This window comes from Pinus tabuliformis, chromosome 4_2 (assembly GCF_031772625.1).
Source record: "Pinus tabuliformis cultivar Carrire ecotype Pingquan chromosome 4_2, CPIR1, whole genome shotgun sequence".
Taxonomy (NCBI): domain Eukaryota; kingdom Viridiplantae; phylum Streptophyta; class Pinopsida; order Pinales; family Pinaceae; genus Pinus; species Pinus tabuliformis.
This window is the reverse complement of record NC_142304.1, coordinates 251769269-251793220: the sequence shown is the minus strand read 5'-3', so window position 1 is coordinate 251793220 and position 23952 is coordinate 251769269. Positions and strand designations below refer to the sequence as shown.

General features: G+C 39.0%; 1 pseudogene; it reads left to right on the top strand.

Moving 5' to 3' along the window:
* The first annotated feature begins 11745 nt into the window (after positions 1-11745).
* Positions 11746-12156, top strand: LOC149168956 (UDP-glucuronic acid decarboxylase 1 pseudogene; annotated as a pseudogene).
* Positions 12157-23952: the final 11796 nt, after the last annotated feature.

Below are 23952 nucleotides of genomic sequence, written 5' to 3'. Positions count from 1 at the left end.
TACGAGGTACAACTAATTGCACGTAATTACGTGTGCACAGGGTCGAACCACGGACCACTTGAAAACATCAAACATCTCTAGGGTGCAGAAACCTAGTTCTATCACCCTCCCATACTACTTCAGGTGAGACCTCAGTCCGCGCTACATGGACTGTTGTCAAAAGGGCCAGTAATACTGGGATTTGTTTGGCTAAATCACCTCTAAACCTGGGTTAGGCATCAACACACCAACAAGTAAAGAGGCCTAGGACCTCAGTAGGATGGGGGATTTTTTATTATAAAACTCTACTCTATTTTCGAGCTGCAAGACTTGTGACAATTTTTTATGTAATCCATGGTTTTGATAAGAAGAATGAGTTTTGTTTTGAGCCAGCACTGAGTTAACTTAGAGGGCTGAAGCTCTTGGGTTAGGGTCCAACCCTAGTAGCCAAGGCTCCTCTTTATTGTACATGTATGCTAACATAGATTCATTGTTTAACTTTTCATTTGCTTAAGTAGTCGCATTTCCATTATAGTAGTGTAGAGTAGATCGGTTGTGTTTTAGTTTGCTTCCATTGTTGGGTTGTGTTATATTCTTTCCACGACTAGCCCACGTAGTTAACCGGGGGGTTAGATGGGGGGAGAGCCCCCCTTCATTGCGCCGATTGTGTAGTGGGGGAGGGGTCACAGGGGGTTTGAGGTGTACCCGTAACCCCACTTTATGGGGTTTGGGGCAGCGCTCCGGAAAATTTTGGTTTTCGATACTATGTTAGGTTGGGCGGACCCACCTATGGTTTTGTGCATGATTTTCGCACATGTTTTTTGGACGCAATGGTTTTCGGTCGATGGTATTGGATGCTTCGGCATGCATAAATATGTATTATAACATTGAAAGGAACATAATGAAAAATCAAGCTGGTAGTCAGGGTTTTGGGATCCCAGGGAAAATCTCTGTGTATATGTGTTTTATGTGTTATGCTCTCGCATTGTCTATTTTCTGTGTTTTAGAATTCATATGCAGGTAATTTCTGTACGGGGTTAAAACCTCCATTTGGTATCGGAGCAGTTTTGGCTTCAAGGGGACGCCTTTGTCGCTGAGGGGTTTCACTCAGTCCTGTGGTAGACCCTGTTCAGTGGGAGATCTGCGAGATTGATTCTGGTGATGAAAGAGGATGGTGAGCAGTGGAAAGATAGAGATCGAGAAATTTAATGGTCAGAGTTTTGAGTTGTGGAAACTCAATATGGAGGATTTGTTGGTGGATAAAGATCAGTGGATCGCGGTAGATCCGGGTACTAAACCAACGAGAGTGTCCGATGAAGAAAGGAAGAAGTTGGATTGGAAGGCAAAGAGCACAATACAATTGTGTGTCTCAGAGAAAGTATTGCTGAATGTATCAGGGCAAGCTACAACAAAGGATTTGTGGGACAAGTTAGGGACTTTCTACCAATCTAAGTCTCTGGTGAATAAACTGTTCCTGTGGAAAAAGTTGTATAACCTGAGGATGAAAGATGGAGACTTGGTAACAGAGCATCTGAACGCATTTAATAATGTGGTAATTCAGGTAGCATCCGTTGATATTAAAATTTCAGATGAAGATAAGTGCATTAGTTTGTTGTGTTCTCTACCAGATTCATGGGATAGTGTGGTTATTGCAACAGGTAGCAATGCAACTGTCTTGCAGTTTCATGAAATTGTCTTAGCCTTGCTGACGGAGGAGATGAGACGGAAAAATATGGAGAGCTAGAATGGTGATGCCTTTTCTGTACGAGGATGGTCCCAGAACAGAAACAAAAATAAGCCATCGAGTGGGAGATCTAAATCTAGAGGGAGATCTAAATCTCCAGGAAAACCTGTAAAGGTGGTGTGCTGGAAATGCGGAAAGGAAGGGCACTACAAAAGGGATTGTAAATCTAAAGCTCCTAATAAAGGAAAGGGATTTGATGAATCTCCTTCTGCAGAGGGGAAAACCACCTCAGATGAAGGTGGGGATGTGTACTTGGATTCTTCAAGTACACATGTAGATCATGAGGCATGGTTAATTGACTCAGGTGCATCCTTTCACTTCACTCGCCATAGAGAGTGGTTCTGCGAGTATGAGAAATATGATGGTGGTGATGTCTTCTTAAGAGATGATAGGAAGGCTAGAATTGTTGGTCGCAGAAAAGTAAAGTTGAAGTTACAAGGTGGAAGGGTTAGAACAATCCCAGGTGTTCTACATATTCCTGCATTGGCCATAAATCTGATTTCTGTAAGCAAGTTGGATGATGCAGGTGTAAAAATAGTGTTCGAGAAGGATACTTGCAAGATGGTTTGGGGAGCACTGGTATTGATGAGGGGAGTTCAGATTTGAAATCTGTACAAGCTGCAAGGTAGCACTGTTATTGATGGGTGAAACAGTTCTGTGGTTCCTGAAAGTGGAGCAGAAGATCTAGTAGTCTCTAGAGAGAAGACCATGTTGTGGCATCAAAGACTTGGACATATTGGAGAGAAGGGCCTTCGAATACTTCATGGTAAAGGTATGGTAGAAGGTATGAGTAATATCTCTCTTGATTTTGATTTCTATGAAAATTGTGTATATGGGAAGTAGAATCAAGTGAGTTCCCCTCTGGTAGTGAGAGGGTGAAACAAATATTAGAGCTTGTGCACAGTGATGTGTTTGGACCTATGAAGGTTCCATCACTGGGTAAGTCTGTGTACTATGTATCATTTATAGATGACTTCTCAAGGAATACATGGATATATTTCCTTAAGAAGAAATCTGAATTATTTGACAGGTTTAAAGAATTTAAGGCTCTCGTGGAAAATCAGACAGAGAAGAAGATAAAGGTGTTGAGGACAAATAATGGTGGAGAGTTTTGCAACAAAGAATTTGAAGAATTCTGTAAGAAGTGTGGTATAGCATGGCAAAAGAATACTCAATATACACCTCAGCAAAATGGAGTTGCAGAAAGAATGAACAAGATATTGATGGAAAGGGCAAGAAGCATGCTCAGTGGTGCCGGGTTAGGACAGGTATTATGGGCAGAGGCGGTGGATATTGTATGTTACCTAGTCAACGGATCACCTTCATCAACGTTGGAGGATAAAACTACACAAGAAGTATGGACTGGTAAGAAACCCTCTCTTTCACATTTGAGGGTATTTGGATGTGATGCATATGTACATGTCCCAAAGGAGAAACGAACCAAGTTGGATAGTAAATCTGAAAAGTGCATCTTTATTAGGTATAAGGATGTTTTAAAGGGTTATAAGCTTTGGAACCCAGTCACACGAAAGGTTGTGTACAACTGAGATTTGGTGTTCAGAGAGGTAAAAGATGTTATTAAACATGAAGTCCAACCAAAGGAACCTGAGAAGATAGAGTTTGAGCATAAGGAGGAAGAATCAGAATCTACAGGAGAGGAGGAATTAGAAGATGAAGAGCCACAAACTCCAGGCGTGAGAAGATCAGTTCGAGAAAGAAGGCAGCCAGAAAGGTATAGTCCATCTGCTTTCTATTCAAATTTTCCTTTGTCTATTACTGATGAGGATCCCAGAACTGTGAAGGAAGCAGTAGATTTAGAGGATGGAAAACTTTGGAAAGAGGCCATGGTTGATGAAATGGCATCTTTGCACAAAAATGAGGCTTGGGATCTGGTGGAGTTGCTGACTGGAAGGAAACCCATTGGTAGCAAATGGGTGTTCAAGAAGAAGACAAATGCAGAAGGAAAGGTGGAAAAATACAAAGCTGGTTGGTAGCAAAAGGTTATTCCCAGGTGCCGGGAATTGATTTTGGTGATATTTGTTCTCCTGTTGCCAGGGTGACTTCTATTAGATTACTTTTATCTATTGCTGTTGCTTTTGATTTTGAGGTAGAACAGATGGATGTGAAGATAGCATTTCTTCATGGGGATCTGGAAGAGGAAATATACATGAAGCAACCTGAAGGCTTTGTGGTGAAGGGTAAGAAAGAACTCGTATGCAAGTTAAAGAAGTCTCTGTATGGGTTAAAACAATCACCAAGGATGTGGTATCAGAAATTTGATACATTTATACGGGGACTTGGCTTCACCAGAAGTAAAGCAAATCACTGTGTGTATTTTAAATTAATTAGTGACCGTGTTATTTATCTGGTCTTGTATGTGGATGATATGATGCTAGTTGGAAATGACAAAGAAATTATCCAGGATTTGAAGACCCAATTGTCCTCCAAATTCGACATGAAAGATCTTGGTGCTGCAAACTATATTTTGGGCATGGAAATTAAAAGAGATCGGGCAAAGAGGAACCTCTGGTTAAACCAAAGGAAGTATGTTGAGACAATACTACAGAGGTTTAATATGCAAGAGAGTAAACCAGTGAAGGTTCCTATTCTTGTAGGTGTGAGGTTATCTGCTAAACAGTGTCCCAAGACACAAGAAGAGGAAGAGGACATGTCCCATGTTCCATTTGCAAGTGCAGTTGGTAGCTTGATGTATGCAATGGTCTGTACTAGGCCAAACATTGCACATGTACTGGGAGTATTGAGCAGGTTTATGTCAAAACCAAGGAAGAAGCACTGAACAATAGTGAAGCGGGTTTTCAGGTATTTGCGTGGCACTAGTGATTATGGTTTGTGCTACCGAGGAAGATCAGGATTGGACAGAATGTTGGATATTCATGGCTTTGTTGATGTAGACTGGGCTGGAGATATGGATCAGAGAAGATCTACAAGTGGGTATATGTTTAACCTATTTGGAGGTGCAGTCAGTTGGATGAGTAATAAACAATCTGTAGTGGCACTATCAATTACAGAGGCAGAATACATGGCAGCCACTCATGCAAGCAAGGAAGCAGTTTGGTTGTAGAGATTGTGTTCAAGTATGGGTTTAGTACAAGGAGATATAAGGATAGATTGTGATAGCCAAAGTGAAATTTTCTTGGCAAAGAACCCCGCATATCATTCAAAGACAAAGCACATTGATGTTCAGTATGACTTTGTGAGGGATACGATAGAAGACAAAAAGGTGTTGCTAGTAAAGGTTGACACTTTGAAGAATATTGCAGATGCATTGACAAAATCTATGAGCTCTGATAAGTTCTCTTGGTGTAGAGAGACAATGGGCATTTTTGGGCTGGAAAAATGACTAAGCTCTCTTGTGGCCCCTAGTGGAAAGAAAGCACAAGTGGGAGAATGTTGGATTGTGTTATATTCTTTCCATGACTAGCCCACATAGGTAACCGGGGGGTTAGAGTGGGGGGGGGGGGGGGGGGGGAGCCCCCCTTCGTTGCGCCGATTGTGTAACGGGGGGCGGGGGTCACAGGGGGTTTTAGGTGTACCCATAACCCCACTTTATGGGGTCTGGGGCAGCACCCCGGAAAATTTTGGTTTTGGACCCTATGTTAGGTTGGGCAGTCCCACCTATGGTTTTGTGCACGATTTTCGCACATGTTTTTTGGACGCGATGGTTTTCGGTCCATGGTATTGGATGGTTCAACATGTATAAATATGTATTATAACATTGAAAGGAACATAATGAAAAATCAAGATGGTAGTCCCATTTTTGGGATCTAGGGGAAAATCTCTGTGTCTATGTGTTTTATGTGTTATGCTCTCGCATTGTTTATTTTCTATGTTTTAGAATTCATATGCAGGTAATTTCTGTACGGGGTTAAAACATAAGTCCATTTGTGCCTTCTTTCAATTAACAAGTTAGCGAGGAGAAAAATATCACCATAAGGTTGTTAGTAGGTGTCTCGACCTCACCTCCTCCCTCTGGGACCATGACTTGAGGAAGAGACCCTTCAACGACCCCAAAAACACAGATTTCTAGTTTTCGCATGAGCTTTGGAGTTTGCTGTCTTGATTCAGTACTTGGTTCATTTCATCGTCATCTTTTTCCATCGCTCTCTTTCTATAATATTATCTCACTCATATTCAAAATTTCCTTCAGCATGAAATGCTTAAGAGGAAGCTAATAAATCATGTCCAAATTAGATTATACCCATGGATTTCCTTACCGTCCAATCCACAACAAATCACCATTAACTGCATGTCGCATAGCCAACTTATTCATTTCAACGATTGACTTTATGCGCTGCAAATCTTCACTGTCGATCTGTCTCGCTTGATCCAACGACTATCGCGTCACCTGCTTGCTAATTAGCTTGGCCGATCTCCACCGTTGATTAATCCTGCATGATCCAACGGTTATCGCGCAATCTCACATGGATTCTTACACCACCAATATCACATCGAGAGTGCATGAGAAAATTGGTTTTCCCATGCTACATGTCACCCACCTAGGATAATCGCGTAAAATTTAGGAATTTTGCTTACAGCTTTTAGGGCACGCGAGAAACTGCTTACCACCTACGAAGACCACTCCATCATTCTACACATTTTCCACCCTTCTGTCAACACATGACTGGATGTGATCCATCCATCTATTAACTTAATCTCCTATGATAAGATCTTCGCCGCTCATCTTCCGTTAGTCCTGTTCATCCATCTATTAACTCAATCACCTGCAATAAGATCTCCATCGCTCATTCTCCGTTGATCATGTTCATCCATCTATTCACTTAATCTCCTGCGATAAGATCTCCGCTGCTCATCTTCCGTTAATCCTTTGATTTGACTAATTTGACGATTCTTATGCATTGCTGCTTCATTACATCTTCCTTTCACTAATTTCGATCTTCACTTGCTCTTCCGCTTGACTCCTTCCTGAAATTTGTTCTGCATATTATTTAAATGCTGCCACTCCCAAGATTTTATTTGGTTATTCAATCAGACTCCAACACTATCCGATCATTGCAATACTCCTCTGAGTACTGTCCTCTCTCTCAGATTCTTTTTGAATTCCCTGCACACTTGTGTTATGCAGGGTTACTATAATCCACACACAATTTATAACTCAATTACTCAATACACACCACACCATCCAAACACTCCATAGACCTTCTAGCCATCCTCAACCACCTTCCATCCACCTGTCACATCTACAAGAACAATTAAATTGTATGCTGGATTTTACCAAAAAAACCAAAGAAGTGAAAACAGATTTAGTTTCGTTGCCTTTCTTACACATTAGTATGGTTTGATGCTCTTAACTTCTGTAACTGAGATATCAGCATTAGGTTAGTGTCGATTTATAAATTCTGTTTAGCATAGCTGTTTAAATGGTTAATTAGGATATGGTTTGCGTTAGCATTACATGTTGTTTTCTTCAGTACTGCAGTAGAGTAGCTCTCTTAGAATAGATTTTCTCTTCTTCCATCAAAGAATCAAGCTTCTTCTGACTCTATAGAAGTTTGGCTTGGAACCCCTGGGGTATCTTTCCAGATGAACAATGACAACATGCAAGACCTTCACTTTTACTTGTGCATATAGCACTATCACCTCCAAGTTTTAACAAACCCTAGGATGATAAGTAAAGTTGGTAGCCAGGAGTTGCAGCATCCTTGCTGCAATACTAGCGCTCATCATCGATGATCACCTGTTTTCTTTGACATTAACAAAGTAGAACATCCTCCCCTTCCTTCATCAATTACTTTTCAAATACCTGTCTCCATAAAGAATGCCACTATTTAGTGGTGTATCATACATGAAGACACCTCCACCTATGTGATGGCTACTATTGTTTGGAAGCAACTTGGTTCACCTGAACTGTCCCCATCCACCATCACTCTTCATGCTAAGGACGATCATACCTCGTAACCCCTCGATTTGTATTACAAATCTCCAATTACTTTTGTCAGTAAGACTTTCTTAATTGACATTGAAGTCATCAATTCCCCCTTGGATTACAACATAGACTTGGGTCGTAGTTACACCTATGCCATGTCCGATGTCACATTTGTCATTTTTTGTAAGATGTGCTCTCCTCACAATGGTAATATCATCACTATTGATTAGTTGACTTACTATGACCCTCAGTCTCAGACATATACTACCACATTCTCATCCATGACTGGAAATAAAGTTGTCTCATCCCTCACCAATGTCTCTCCTGGAGTATATGAAGATTTCATGCTGCTTTGTGGTTATTATGGACCACCACGTACCCCTTCTGAGCCTAGCTCGTCCAGTTTTTGCATGCTTCAAGAATCATGGGATGCTCGTAAATGGTCTATTACACCTTCACAGAAGTCAAACCCTCTGCAACCTCCTTCTCCCAACTCAACCTAGCCTAAAGGTATAATTCCTCAAGGTCCATTTCCTTCTGCTGGTATGTCTCCTAATCCTTTTCCACTAAGAATCATTCCCCTAGGTCTTAACCATCCAAGAGCAGTTCCACCAAGTCATTACCCCTTCCCCCTTGAACCTTTTCTATGTCTGTTATGGCTACGTTCAGTCTACCTAACATTACCTTGGGGATCTGAGTATAGTACATTGATCCTCCTGCAAACACTCCCGTTGATCAACTCAAACCTTACAAAACTTTGACTCCGATTCAATCTATTGTTCATACCCATTCCATTTCTTCAGTTACACAACAACCCCAAAATGAACCCACTTATGTTGTGAAAGAATCTAGTGAGGGGGGGAATCCCAGAAAAGGGGACACAAAGACAAGGCACCTCAAAACCCTCCAGCTCCTTCTAAGCCTCTAAAGCCTACCCCTCCATGCACTTTATGTGATATTGTTGGCTATGCCACCAATAATTTTCTCATGATCCCTCATATTAATAATGTGGTCTCTGATACTTTCCTAATTCTAACATTCCTGAGGTCCATGTTACCTTACCCGAGTTAGCTAAGAAGAACAGATCCTTAGGCATGAATCACCTTTCTTATTTTTGTGATAATCATGTCCCTTATTCCCATCACTATTATCGTCTCGAAGAATTCTGTGATACACTTCAAGTGCTTTGCAAGTTAGATACCACTCATAGTGATTCCACTTCCCCTCTCCCTATGGGTTCTGGCCCCACCGTTGTGCCAGAACAGGAGGTTTCCCAACCCACCAATGTAATTCCCCCTCCTGATGTTGAGATGACAGATAGTTATACCCCTATTCTCTACTTGTCATCATCCATGGGATGAATCTATTGGGAATCCCTTGATGTTTCCTATGGTGATTCCATCCAAACTTCTTCGGCAAACACTTCGGTCTCAACATCGGCAGATGTTACATCTACTAGTCATCCATCTACCCCTTTTGACGATGTGCATGTGAACCTTTTCTCTCATGAAGATGCCTCAAGTAGCTCGTCTATGTCATGTGGCCTCTCTTCCTCCCATCCTCCTGTCTTCCATTCCTATTAAGATGTCATGGAAGCGATGTCCACCTCTGAATATCCTTGCGATGATATGCACTATCGTGCATACTTACTTCCGTAACAAACCCATGATCAATATGTTGTGGAATCCAAAATCATCCTCACTTATTTGCGAACCCAAAACTTCACCCCTATTTTACTTGTGATGATCGATGACGTATTTGAAATCAAGAACCTTGCTATCTCCTCAATGGTGACAATCTCTATCATCACAGCGTTGAAACTATCCTTCGTCATTATCTCACCCATGTTGAAGTTGAGTAAGTTCTCAATGTCGGTCATAGTGGCGCTTTTGGTGGTCATCTCTTTGGAATGGCCATTTCTAAGAAATTCATGCGTGCTAGATACTTTTGGAATTCTCTCTTTAGAGATTGAATTGAGGCAGTCAAACACTATCCCAATTGTCAATTATATGCCCCTAAGGCTCAAGCTCCACTTTCTCCCCTCCATCATGTCATCACAACCAATCCCTTTTGTAAATGGGCTATTGAATTTATAGAGTTTCAACCCCCATATGCTAATAACCATAAGTATATTATCGTTCATCGACTATTTCACGAAATGGGCTAAAGCCATGCCATGCTCAATAATAACCATGTTATCACTCAATTTGAGGTTTCAAAGCAATTGGTTTCTAACCATGGCCAACACTTTGAAGATGAGATTTGGAATTAGCTATCATCATTGTTGGGTTTTGAATATAAATATTCATCATCTTACTACCACCAATGTAATGGCCAAGTTAAAGTTGTCAATAAGATTCGTAAAACTATGCTTCAACGAACGGTTAATAAATATAAGACCAAATGACATCTTATGATCTTCCATGCATTGTGGGCCTATCAAATCTCTGTCAAAACTACCACTGAGTTCACTCCTTTCCAGCTTGTTTTTGGAGAGGAATCGGTCTTACCGATTGAGTGTGAAATATCCTCCCTACACCTTGCCATTAATATTCTCCCCAACACCCAACCTTTAGAACAAAGACTCATTATGCCAATGAAGACCACCATGTTGCATTACAAACCATTGAAATGGCCAAAAAGCACACCAAAGCTCAATATGGATGCAAATTCCACCCTCATACCTTTCACGAAGGCGATCTTGTTCTTTTCTATGACCAAGCTCATGATAAACTAGGTCATGGGAAAATTTAACCGTTATGGCTATGTCCTTACATCATTCATAAGTTGTTTGGAAAGGGGGCATACCTTTTAGAGGGTCTAAAAGGAGAAATCCTTCCTAATCCTCGCAATGCACTCTACCTGAAGAAATTTTACCCATAACATTTCCCATTGAAATGCATGTACTTATTACTTTTCTTGATTTAGGTAGATTGTATCCCCCATCATCTAATTTGTTGTCTTCTTTTGTCTTTCAGATGGATGCAATATCCACACCTCATATCAGTTATGTCGAGTTGAAAATAATTATATTATTTTGTATTAATGGAGAAAATGGTTACATAGTTGTAACGTATCTCCCTAGTTTAGGATTAGTTCCTAGAGTTTAGGGGTTTGATTGCAACTTCCTAATTCCCAATGTTGTACTTAAATGATGTAATCTTTCATTCATAAATAATAGAGTGTACGAGAGTGATCTCTCTGTTCTGAGTGTAGTCTCTAGGTGCAAGCCTCACCTGTGAGCTACATCTCCTTCATTTTCAATTCTGTTCACATTTTATCTTGGTATCAGAGCTCAGATTGGGTGAGCCTGATCCTGTATTACCTCCTGTGACTGAAGTGCCTTTGTGGCCAGCTTGCCCTTGTGGCAGAATTGCCTGTGTGGTTTGAGGTGCCATTGTGGCCACGTGTACACAATAGCTTTGTGCTCAATTGAGCAGGTGGACTACAGAACACCTGGCTTGGACTCGGATGTTTTTTTTTCTTAGAGGAGAAGGGAATTGGCGCACTTTCCACGCTGAAAGTAGCGCCAGGAGCGGAATTGGCGCGACTGTTCATCTATTAATTGCGCCAGAGTGCCAAAATACTTGATTGGCGTGGAAAATCATGGGAAAATCGCGCCAGCAAATTTTACTCTAACCAATTTCTTCCTGGCACAGACTTTTCGCTCGGGAACACGCCAATACACTCGGGGACGCTCCAATCCACCTTCAACTGGATCTGCGGGAAGCCTCATCTTCGCTTGGTGATTTGCGAGGGAGCAGATCAGAGAAGTTGCAGATCCATCCGGGAGAGGCAGATCGGATCAGTTTTGATCAGATCGATTTTTTGGCTGTATTGAAAAACCGCAAATTTGCTCATTGGAGCGGAATTGATATTGTTGAGTTGTCAGATATTGCCAGATCTGAATAAGTGAGTAGATCACGAGAGAAGCAGATCGGACTTGCTCGGTGGAAGCGTATTGGAGTTCCTGATCTGTTTGGTGATAGCAGATCGGACTTGCCCGGTGGTGGCGTATTAGAGCTCCTAATCTGTTTGGTGGTAGCAGATCGGACTTGCCCGGTGGTGGCTCATTGAAGACTGATTCATTAGAGGATCAGAAATTTATCAGTCCAATATGAAAAATAGTGATAAGTACTCTCTTAAGCCAGAAAAGACGTGGTCTATTATCAGGCTAGTAGATTATTTGCTCAGGGAGCAATGGTTGCTGTTAATTTTGATAGGAATTGCCATCACATCGACTTTCTTTATCGTTCAGCGTGGTTTTTTGGCTTCTAATGTTAATGAAAATGGAAGGTTTGTGCCCAACAAACCTCATCGGGTTGTTTATGAGACGCCTGTTTCTCGGTGTGCTCAGTATCATTTGGGTTCGATGGTGAATTTGGGGGCTAAAGTGCTCCTAGGTTTGAAGAGAAAGTCCTTGCGAGTTGTCGTGACGGGTGGAGCTGGCTTTGTTGGCAGTCATTTACTTGACAGGCTCATGGCAAGAGGCGACAATGTTATTGCTGTTGACAATTTCTTCACATGAAGGAAGGAGAATGCTGAGGTGCGGATTGCTCGAATTTTCAATACATACGGTTCGCGAATGTGCCGTGATGATGGTCGCGTTGCAAGTAATTTTGTTGCTCAGGCTTTGCGCAAGGAGCCTTTGACAGTCTATGGAAATGGAGAACAGACACGAATCTTCCAGTTCGTTTCTGATCAAGTTGAAGTCCTTATGCAACTTATGGAGGGCAAACATGTTGGTCCTTTCAATTTTGGGAATCCTGGGGAATTTACAATGTTAGAACTAGAACAGATTGAAGAAGGAAAGGATGACTCTAACAGTGATTGGCACATTCCATCTCTAATGGGAGAAAATAGTAAGGAAGATGAAGAGCAGGAGCAGAAACAAGAAGAGTAGAAAGAAGAACAGGAAAAAGGTGATAAAGCAAGCCCATTTAGAGCTGACAAATTTGAGGTAAGTCCCCTACCAAGGAGATTTGGTAGGAAGACTCAATTACCATTAGAATTGAAAGACTATGCATTAATGTCAAAGTTATTAAACATTGTAGAACCTGCAAATTATGAAAAAGCAAGTAAATTTGATGCATGGAGGGCTGCAATGTATATAGAATCAATAAATAGAAACCATACTTGGGATTTGGTTGAATTTCTTGAAGTTAAAACCCCCATAGGATGCAAATGGCTGTATAAACCAAAAATAAATGCAGATGGGAGTATAGAGAAACTTAAAGCTAGACTGGTAGCAAAGGGTTACTCACAGCAAGACGGAATAGATTTCGATGACACCTTTGCTCCTGTAGTCGAATTAAACACCATTAGGATGCTAATTTACTTAGCAACAAAACACAAATGGCAGCTACACGAGCTAGAGGTTAAGTCTGTATTTCTGAATGATGACTTGAAGGAAGAAATTTATTTAGTACAGCATGAAGGTTTTGTGAAAAAGGGATAGGAACATCTTGTGTGTAAATTGAAAAAGGTACTTTATGGTTTAAAACAGGCACCCAGGTTGTGGTATGAGAAAACTGACTCATTTTTTGTACAACATGGCTTTCATAGGAGCTTGAATGATCCAAATCTTTATACCAAGTTTAATAAACAGAGGCAAATTAGTTTGATTTCTTTGTATGTAGATGATATGATTGCAACAGGGAATGCTAACAATCTGATCAAAGAAATCAGATGTCACAAGTGTATGAGATGGAAAGACTCTGAACAAACCTTTCTTACTCAAGGGAAGTATGCCAGAATCTTGCTGGAAAGGTTCAGAATGGTTATTCTAGCAGGTTTTTTAGATTCCAATTGGGCAGGTAACTTGGATGATCGAAGGTCCATCACAGGTTACGCATTCAGCATAGGATCCGGGGTCATAGCATGGAGCAACAAGAAGCAGAGTACTGTAGCTTTGTCTTCGTGTGAAGCTGAGTATCAAGCATTGTGTGCAGTGACGTTTGAAGCGATCTGGTTGAGAAGGCTTCTCAATGATGCAGGAAAAGAACAGAAGAATTCTACTTCCATCAAAAGCGACAAACAGAGCACCATTAAATTGGCATACAATCCAGTGTTTCACAAAAACATCAAACATATAGACACTCAGTTCCATTTTGTCAGAGAGAAGATACAGTCAAAAGAAATTACTGTTGAATATTGTAAAACTTGTGACAATATGGCTGATATTTTTACAAAGCCTATTGCACGTGTGAAGTTTGAATTGTTTAGAAGGATTCTAGGAGTCCATGACAACCCTTTCTCCATTAAGGGGGGGAGTTGAAAATAATTATATTATTTTGTATTAATGGAGAAAATGGTTACATAGTTGTAACGTATCTCCCTAGTTTAGGATTAGTTCCTAGAGTTTAGGGGTTTGGTTGCAACTTCATAATTCCCAGTGTTGTACTTAAATGATGTAATCTTTCATCATAAATAATAGAGTGTACAAGAGTGATCTCTCTGTTCTGAGTGTAGTCTCCAGGTGCAGGCCTCACCTGTGAGCTACATCTCCTTCATTTTCAATTCTGTTCACATTTTATCTTGTCGATTGTGCGAGATGCTTCTGTAAAGATCTAGCCTTGATAGCTTGAGCCATTTTCACCCCTTTGCATTCATTAATCCACTCCAAAAACATATGCATTGGATCAGCCACTAATAACCAGGCCGAATATGATGCAAGGATAGGTTTGTTAGCTGATGCCCTTGCTGATCGCATCCTTCACCTTCATGTTTTTCTTGAGTCCTTTCTACTTGTCATGCAATTTAATTATGTTTATCATGTGCGTAATCCTGTCCTATTTATAAAATATCTATGAGTTAAGATATTGGCTCGTGAATTTCAATCCATTAAATTCAGTCATGTTCCTAGAACCCAAAATAACTATGTAGATACCATTGCAATTAACATTATAGATTGAGATGTATCACATGCATATACGAGAATACACCCATAATATAAACAAATGGAAAACCACAATCGTCACAAAAAGATGCATAACCATATTATGTATCATCATAAGCAACCTATAGTGTTTGGAGTCCATTACTCTAAATACATCTGACATGCCAAGCCATGTTACACAAAAAAAATAGGGGCCCACATGTCCCTATGCCTAGTCACTCCCATTGGGAGGACCCCGAGCTAATGGTTCCATACCACCCACCCGTAAGTCTCGAACTACCTAACTGACCATCGCTATGCACCTTGTAATACCTCGCCATTCCGAGATAAACCCACTTATATCCTCCAAGTTGTCTTGTGATGTGGAATTTCGATTTTTCTCAATTTAATCAAGGAAAAATCAAATTGAGAAATGCTTACTACATTTTTCAACAGTAAATAGGCACCAACAACACACTTAATGTCTCAATTTCAAGGGATCGTGCAACACTTTACCAATGGGACAACATCAAAGAGCAGAGACAATGCTAATAAGAAAACGAACAACACAAAACCCCACAATCCCTACAAACCATCCAACAACAACCTTACCTTCCCACACAATTTCAATGATAAGAATAACACCAACAAGGAGAAAACCAACCACATAAAAGAATTTTCAAGTATGCATGCACAAAACATCCTTATGATCCTAAGCTTTAAAAATAACTTCACACTTCCACACATTATATCACTGTTAATTTTTCGTAGGGCTATATTATTCTTTACTTTGATAATTGCATTTTTACATTAGCACATTGCATTCACCCCATAACATTATTTAGATTTACACCATTATTCAGCAACATATGAAACTATGTAGAAAGAATAATATCAATGTAGTAGAACAGAAAGGAACAACAGAAAAAAACCATTCACACATGGAGACACCAAGATTGGTCAGAGACCAGTGAAAAACCCGCTATGAGGAAAACCCTTTAAAATTCTTCTTCTTATTAGATCAATATTAAATGATTTAGCAAAACAAATTACAATGATCTATATCTTCATCTATGCAACTATTCAACAAAACAACTACAATATCCATGGAATGAACCCAACAATGCTTATACTCAAAAACTTGATTCAGAAACGTGTAATGAGATTTCACTATCTATCGTAAACTGTCAACACTACGGTTATAGAGAAAAACCTTCGAAAGATCGATATTTCATCTTTTAGGTCCCAGTCGCACGCACATGTGCTTCATTTAATGGACCTATGACATGTCACGTGCATTCGTGGCATATTAAACAATACCCATAATTTGAATACATATTGGAAAATACGTCTAAAAATCACATTATTTAACCCCCTACAAATAAAAACCCAATACACCTTCCCAATTTAAAAAACCCCTACTTTCACTAGATATTGTAGATATCCATTTTTTCATCAACATTTTTTTACACCCCTTTATATTTTTTCATTAACTTTGAGCTCCATTATTTATACCTACCAATATAAAAAACATTCACCCCTTATATATTCCCCAATATATTATGTCATTTTTTCCTCAATATATATCTAGCAATATGAACCCTCGTGGTATGGTATTTCTCCCTTAGTGAAGCCCCCATGTTCGCACGGAGGACGTGACATGTGAGCGGCTATAGCTTCCTAGGTGATCCCTTAAGCCTGGAATGTGAGCGACTGGAGTTAGATTTGGATAACCCTAAATCCCAATCACATGTGTTAGTTTCAGTCAGTTCAGCCTGTCACCAGTGACCAAATATGCTCTTACAAGGTGTTGTTATGGTGTCAAGTCAAATTTTTGTCATTTCAGTGAGTCTTCAATTAAAAATTTGGTCACTGGTTGTTGTGTTTAGGTCATTGCTGCTCCCTTCACTTACTTATGGTCTTCATCACTCATCATGGTCATTGTCTTCTTCAAGGTATCATATCTTCATTTAAGTGTCTTGGGTCATGAAATGGTTAAATTCTTCATTTTAGGTCATGGTCTAGGGTTTCACTCCATGTGTCATCATGATACCATATGTAAAAAAAAAACATGTCCATCATGTAATTTAGTGGGTAAAGGGAGTTAGCAACTTAGGGAAAGAAAAATAAAGGTAAGGGTAATGTTTTATTTAAAATAAGATAGTGCTACAGTACACTGCCTTGTTTCATCATTCCTCATAGGGACATTTTTTCTTAAAAATATGTTTCTTACAAAATGGAGAAGAATTTTACAAAAGTGAAAGAGGTTTTTGCCAATGATAGGCCAAGGCACAAAAACCACCTTCCGTTTATGCACGGGTATTATGATTTGAAAGAAATACCCAAACTACACTTGCTACAGGAGAGTTGCTCCACTTCTCGACAGCTTGGCTTCAATACCATTTTTTAAAGGTTTGGAGCAGGTGTTGGTAGTTCTTAAGGACTCTATTGTGTAGCAGACATCCTAAGATTTGCAATTATACCTTAAAATCATGATTTGGATTAGTGGAAGGCATCCAAAAGTTCTCTGCAAGTTGGCGCTGTGCTTTTGTCAGAGACACCTTGGGTTTTTGGAGTGACCTTGGGAAAATCAAAATTTTTCCTTGATGGAGCGTCAAAATGACATGCTTGAGGAGTCCATATTATAGAAGACTTCAAGAGATTTCCAATGAGATATAAAGTTCTCAATTTGGAGCAGCTTAAGGCCTTCAAAAGTGGTTTGGAAGATGGCACTGCGCTCAGAGACATTGTGTTGCACTTGGGAGGCCAGCGCTGCGCTTAGGAACACTGCGCTGCGCTTGGGCCACAGTACCTGAATTTTCCCTAAACTCACCCAAATTGGATTTTTAAGCTTTCTCATCCTTTTTCTTGCAATCCTAAGCTAATCTAAAAGTAAGTACATCACCTTACTCACCTTTTTATTTTACAAGATGAATTCAAGCCAAAGATTTCTTCATTTAGGATTTCTAGTGAATTTGTCATGAAATTATGATAGGGTTGATGATGGTCATTTAATTTTATTGATTTGAAACATGTAAAATATCATCTTACACCTCTACACATGTTTAAGATGCTATATGAACCACTGAACCAACCTCAAAAATTAACTCACTAAAAGTGAAACCCTAGCTCATTCTTATGGGTTTTGGGCGCTTTTCCTAAAAACTCACTTTTTCCCTTTCACAAATATATCACCCCCTCATTTCACTTCCTTTCATATTTATCGGTTTTTCATAGTCCATATCCACATCTTTCAAACTACCTTTGCTATTTTTTCAACTCCACCTACCCATCATTTCGTTTTTCACTTATCCCTCATTGTTTTCCCCCTTTCCTATCATCCAAGGTTTCAAAAATGAAATGAGATTACTTCACCAAGCCATCACCAAGACACATCAGCGCATCCTATGAAAATAGGGTTATCAAACAAATTAGAGGAGTTTCCTAAAGCACCTCAACCTGAGGTGACTATGATGTACAAGAGTGGAAAGAGGCTTGTGTTTGCTTCTCATGGTGAGAAAGGGGCCAAGCCTTCTACATCAGCAAAACAGAGACCATCAGTGTAGGATAAGGGCATGGTTGAGCATGAGTTTGAGTTGGTTGACTTAGAGGGAGAAGATGAGACTTCTAGCATGCAGCAGATGATCAGAGATAAATATTATCATATCAAGTAACTCACAGTCAACATTGCAAGAGCAAGATACAACATCTCATTCCTAGAATAGGAAAATAGTCAATTGAAAGAAAAACAATTGATCATGGGGAAAGAGAAAACCAAACTATTGCAGCAAGTCGGCAAGGGAAAAGATGTCATGGAGACAAATGAGCCTGAAGGAACACAAGGAAAAGATAAGAGAAAAAGGCCAAAAACTAAAGGGCTTAAGAAGTCATTACAAGAAGAAGAAAAATAGATCTTACTGAATGAGGAGCTAGACCTAGAGGACATAATTGCTTTAGAGGTCAGTCAAGACAAAGAGTACTGGATAAATAGGGTCAATGACCACTTTGAGAAGATTCTATATAAATAAAATAGAGGCAAACAACCGTTAAGGCACATGGCACACCATTACCAGGCTCAGAACATGATTTGTAATGTCAAGGTCAAGCAGTTGGAGAGCAAGCTCAAAGAAGCCCAAAAGGACAAAAAAGATGAAGGAAACTGGGAGATGCCTTCTAAAGAATATATGAGGGCTTAACATGCATAATTTTATAGCTCTTGTCCAATTTTGAGGACATTCTAATTAATTTTGGTTTTCTGCAAATTTTGAGGCCTAATTCAGAAAATCAGCAGTTCCAAGGCACTGCGCTTTTTCCTCAGGCACCCATTTTAAGAAAAAATTGCATTTTTGGAAAGCCCTTGGCATCCACTAAAAACCCATTTCTTCATATTTTCCAGATGAGGCCTAAATTTTGAGAAAAGTGGAACAAAGTGGCAAAAAATCAGCTTTCTGGACCCTTTTTGACAAGCATGGCGCTCCTAGAGTGACCTTGGGAGATTGGATGTTTGAAGGCCTTCCCATGGGAAATTTTCAAAAATTAAAGGTGTACTGGAAACTAGACTTGACAATATAGTTGACCGTTCTATTCGATGTTCATTGGGATGTCAAGAAGGCGCTTGAAAGTGGGCTCAAAGTCGGCGTCGTGCTTCTGCAATATCGTGTGTTTTTAATTGTAAATTTCATTGTGTAAATTTTCTAGCTTTCAGTTTGACTTGGTCAAAGTCAAAAATATTAATGTAATGGAACTTGTTTCAAGGCTAGGTGATGTAAGCATGAAGAATATTACATGATAGGTTGTTTTTGATGTTTAATAGGCCTCATTAAGGAAGCAAAATCCTAAACAAACTCTCCAAGAAGTGTTTGAGTTTTACCTTCTCACTCTCACCTATTGGTTGAGAGAATCTTGGAGTTATTTCCACCACCTAGGAATTCGACTCCTGAATGTGGGGAAGTGGTCTAAGTGAGTCTATATGTATCATTTCTCTTTCAGAGAGAAGGGTTGGACTTTTGTGGAGGAGGCTTTCATGTAATGATCTTCTCAGCTAATACAAAGATAGTTGCGGCTATTTTTAAGGAACTCTAGTCCAGTGAGTTCATGGTGTTTGTTATTCTTTCTATCTATTTTCTAATGGTTAAATAATATTTATCCAAATGTTTTGTCTTATTTATATGGATACCTTGCATCTAAATAGACAAGATTCTTGATTTCAAGCTCTGTTTATATGGTTTTCATAGTTGTGTTTATGTCTTCTAAAAGTTAATGAACTCATATTTGCTTATGCTCATTAGTCTCTTCTAAAATTTCTATTCTATACTACATTGAAAATATTCCAAGTACACCATGGACTTCTATTACCTAGCTCCTTTGTATGTTTTCTTTTGCACTCCTAAATCCTAGACCTAATCATTGGCTCCAAACCCTAGTCCAACAAACCCTAAAATCTAAAATTCACCAACACACAAACAATCATACATATCTAGCTTAAAACTTATTGCTTTAAAGTAATTTCACTGATAAAAAAATTTGAGAGGTCCCACTCTTGCTCAGTAGGGCTAGATACTGAGTTGAAGTGATTTGAGGTTACCCTTCTCAATCTCCTCCTCAACCTAGGAAATTGTAAGGGACTAATAACATGGTTGGAGAGTTGTTTATGTGAGTGACTATAGTCGAATCCTTCTTGTGGTGTACCTATGATTGAGGCCCAAAAACCTAAATTAGAGATGTGAGCTTCGAACCCTGTGATTTCACCTCAAAGTGAACCTAATCCTCCACGGACGAGCCTCAGACCTATGCAAGCCAAAATCCAATATAGAAGAGTGTCTCATAATGGTTTCCAAATGAGGTAGAGGTCACTTGTCTTTATAGCCTTCCAAGGGTGTCAAATTTGCTTTAGGGTCGACCTTGTTAAATGTGCACATGTGGGCTTTTATTCATAAGAACATTTCCCCTTATCCATTTTGAGTGATCTTTACGTTGATTTTGGCCCTCTTGAAAAGAGGAATTTAATGAAATAATTATCTCCATCAAGTGAGATTTCAAAAATGGAATTTGACCGTAGTTAAATATGTTAACACTTCCTCTCAATTATGGATAATTTCACTTGCATCATGTCATGTGTATCCTATTATAAAATCATATCCAATCTCAAGTATCTCATCATTTCGTATAATCACTAATCATCTCAATTCATCTCTTGCTCATTCTTGCATATCTTTTGATTGTACCTGCTTATATTTTGAATATTATCAAATCTAAAAGAAGAAGATTATGTCATTGAAGGGGAGCGTAAGCTACCACCCTCTATTCATCGGGCTACTACCCAGAATCTCTATTAGCGGGCTACTGCCTGAAATCTGTACCAGTAGGATACTACCCAAAATCTCTGTTAGTGGGCTACTACCCAGACTCTTTGTCAGCGGGTTACTACCCGAGAATATTTGCGGGGAGTTATATATACAACTTGCATCAACTTAGGAGAGCATATCATCAAGGAGAACATCTCAACCTCAAACCACATCCGCGAGCATATCCCAACCTGGAATCACATGGGGGAGCTACTACTACATCCTCACATCAATAAATAGGTGATATAGGGGAGCTATTACTCAACCCATCCTATTGCCTACCGATATTCCCGAAAATGACCCTCAATAGTGATGTGGTAGAACACCTACATAATAATCCGAGCTTAGATGAGATACCAGACTTACCAAGAGGTAAGGATCACATGCCTCCAAGCCTCCTCAACCTGTTGGCTAGATGGGAAGGGATAATCCCAACAAGCCCAACTTGTCGATATGTTGCGAAATGGGGTATACTCTACAAAGACCAAGCTAGGGTGAGCTACTAATCCAACCCTATGGGTAACATATAGGGGTGATACCCTACTATCCAGAGTTCCCTCAACCCCTGGAGCCCTCTATCTCAATTCCTCACCTTGGGAGCTCAAACAGAGGGGAAGAGTTGGCTTAGTGTCCTCGATCAAAGATTCTCTGATCATACTCATATTTGGTATCAACTTGATCATCATGTTACAATAGAAGAATTATCCTTTTCATAAATCAAATATCATACTATAACTTAAAAAATATTATATATATCACAAAAAGGATACCATATTCATCATCCCTCTTAATGAGGTACCAACCACAAGACTGAGCTTGTCTTGTAGAAAAACACTATCTCAATATATGAAGGTATCTCAATCGCAACTATATTTGTGATTCTTTTCTAATCCATTCCCACTCTTTTTCATCATAATGTATCCATGTCATATCCAGATCCTGCTCAAATGACTCTCCAAGGAGCTTATTCATCTTGCCACATAGCTAGTCATGCTAGCAATATCATACTCAACCTTAGTCTTGCTTAAATATATGGAACTCTCATATCATGACAAATCTCATACTAAGGTAGCACCCATATGCGCTCATCAATAATAATCCATAGCATCATCATTACATCCATGCAATCACATATGAAAATAGATCATCCCATGAAAATATCTCGAAGTGTGCTCGATGGAAACTCTATGTGTATGGAGTGGCTCATTCGCGAATTGATTTAGGTTATATGTACAACATATATGAATATAGGCATGTGTTCAATCAATGCTTCAATCAACTATCATTTTCCAAGTGAAGTTCAACAATATCTCTTCACAACTTCTTGAAGTTCAATCAGTATCCAAGGATTTTCATTTCCACTTCTTCAATGACTTTGCAATATAGATTTCTTTTCCCAACTTTAGAAATTGATTCATCATGCCATGATTAAGTATTTCGATCTTTAGAAGCCATCTCCCTCTTACTTAGATCATCATAGGCTCATTACCTATAACTAGTATACTACCAGTATATAAAACCAAAACCAAAATCAAAGTCATACCTTGGAACACTTCTGAAGTAGAGGTTTGGATCAACACATCTTCTTGGAATTACCAGATAAATGTCAATATGGACATATCTAGATTAGGGAGCTTTCTTCATTCAATGATCTCTGCAAACATAACACTTTTCCAAACCAATATGCTTAGCCTCACACAAATTATTGATGTTAGATCAAAACTAATATCAAACTCATCAATATTATTTGTATCAAATTATCTAGACCAGGTGATAGGTAGAGCTCTCATCAAGTCATGACTTCATCTATTTTCACATCAACAGGTTGTCATTTGATTATCAAACCAAGCTTCATCCAAATGTCAATTTATGCCAACAAGTTGTCATTTCCCAAACAATATGATCATAATATAAGTTACTAGATGCAAATGCATATACCAAGAATAGGTTCCAACCATTTATTGTGAGATTACTTCATATTGGATCGCAACTCCCAATACTTCAACCATTTTCCTAATAACAATGAGGCAAATACAAAACCATTATCAAATACTAATATTAGTCATTGAAAGTCACTATGCCCACATAGCATTCTCATCAAGGAAAATCATCAGTTGTCAAGTCAAACCATTAGTCATTAGGTCAAATACCAGATTTTCAGTCATAGTGAGATCTATAATCCAAGACATATCTCAATCATAAAGTCAAATTTCTAAATCATTATCATGTCAAAACTCCAAACACTACTCATCTATATCAATAAACCAAATCTAGTCAAACTCTTGCAACACAAACTTTAATAGTTAAATCACAATGCCATATCTATATGCATATCCCGGTCACTTGCAAACACAAGTTCAGTTTACATATTCATGTTATAGTAGTTCATACAAACTTCCATGCTCATATAACTTTTTGTTATCTGCTTCATGTATGTAGGACTGAAATCTTTCAAGTGAACATCTAATTTCATGCAAAAAACTTCATTTTGGTGTCCTGCATGCATAGTCACACCCATACGCCTTCCTCTGTGTAGTTGGGATATTATAGTTCACCCTTGATCTTACTTATGTGTGGATGAGAAGATACAGTCACACCTATAAGATTTCCTCAATTCGGTTGAGGCTTAGGGTAAGGGAAAACTCTCTCTCCTAATATCAAAACTTTGTTGCAGATCTAGAATGTTTGATAATTGTCTATTCAAGCCCATAAATCATATTTCAATAGTAAAGAATATAAATATAATTCCAACGGTAATAAGAGTATTGATCTTATGGAAATATTCCCCCTCTGAATGGGAATCCACATCAGTCATCTTCATTCATGCCCCCAACTGTCTATAATGCTATCATGCATCAACAAATATCTTAGATCATAAAGTCATACTATATCATATATTCATCATGTCATTGTGACATCAATATTTCATCAAGGGTTAGTGTCACATAGCTTAAAAGGAGTATACTACAACATTACTTATAACTCAATCAAGTTAGGGTATTCAATTCAATCATATATCATAATTACTTAAACACATAAAAACATAACCATGGTCAACTAAAGATCATGAATGTTAAACTCATTGTTACACTTCTATCATCAT